The sequence below is a fragment of the Elephas maximus genome, chromosome 3 (genome assembly GCF_024166365.1).
Source record: "Elephas maximus indicus isolate mEleMax1 chromosome 3, mEleMax1 primary haplotype, whole genome shotgun sequence".
Taxonomy (NCBI): domain Eukaryota; kingdom Metazoa; phylum Chordata; class Mammalia; order Proboscidea; family Elephantidae; genus Elephas; species Elephas maximus.
In genome coordinates, this window is record NC_064821.1 from 155244196 (window position 1) to 155245285 (window position 1090).

At 43.3% G+C, this 1090-nt stretch overlaps 1 non-coding gene across 1 annotated transcript; it reads right to left on the reverse strand.

Moving 5' to 3' along the window:
- Nucleotides 1-230: 230 nt before the first annotated feature.
- TRNAQ-UUG (transfer RNA glutamine (anticodon UUG)) lies at nt 231-309 on the reverse strand. The gene has a single exon. It is a non-coding gene; the product is annotated as a tRNA-Gln (tRNA).
- Between the last annotated feature and the right edge of the window lie 781 nt (nt 310-1090).

Genomic DNA, 1090 nt, shown 5'->3' on the forward strand with positions numbered 1-1090 from the left:
CAGTTCCTGAGGAGGAGACGTGAGGAAAAGAGTGCAGGGCCGCGAGGCGGAAAAGGCCACGGGGAGCAGGAGGTGAGCAAGGATCTGCAGCAGCTCGGCCTTCTTCCTTGGAGGCCGGAAACCTTTCTAGCTCCTTAATGAGGATCAGAGGCTGGACGCGGAAAGGGGAGTAACAAGTTTCATTCACAATTTAAGGTGTTTTTTCAATCCTTCACTTAAAGGAAACACTAAGGTTCCACCGAGACTTGAACTCGGATCTCGGATCGCTGGATTCAAAGTCCAGAGTGCTCACCATTACACCATGGAACCACGAGTCTTTAAAAAAAAAAAAATGGTGGTAGGATTCTGACTCATATCTTGATCATTTCAGTCAAAAAGAAGAAGAAAAAACCTCTTGCTGTCCAATGGATTCTGACTTCTAGGGACCCTGTATGAGCATCTCAATAGAGGTGTGTGAATACTCATGTAGCATCCATAGTTTCCACGACTAATCTCAAGGCAGTCCTCTTTCAGACAGGACTTGATGACCATTGACCTGTGTGAGTGGACTCATCCATCTTGCTTTCTCTCTGCACCACTCTTTTTACTGACTTCTATCATTTCATTTGCATCTCAAGAAATTGTGGTAAAATCCACTTTGGGTTTAGCATATAGCACAGCTCTTTAAGTCTCTGTCATAAATCACACAGTGGCCTCATTTACCAGCATTTCCTGCCCCAAGGTGAAATTTCTGCAAACAACAGTGTTATTTTCCTTTTCCTTGCCTTCACCCATTACTCATTGCCCAGGGAGGGCAGATAATTGTCAGGGCAGGTCTTGGGACTTCTGGGGTGCCTTGTCCAAATAGCATCTACTACACTCCAAAGCCACCACAACTTCCCCATGTGTAATGTAGAAAGGTGTCTCCACAGTGTTCTATCTGGGGAGTGAGTTCTGAAGGCAGGAGAACTCTCTTTTTCTTCTTTATAGATTTCTTTTTTGGTAAGTTTTTCTTACAAAAAACATGTATTTGTTAGATATACAACAAAAAACAATTAACCTTCTTTAACATTTATACACTCTGACAAACCAGACTAACCTCATCTGCAGT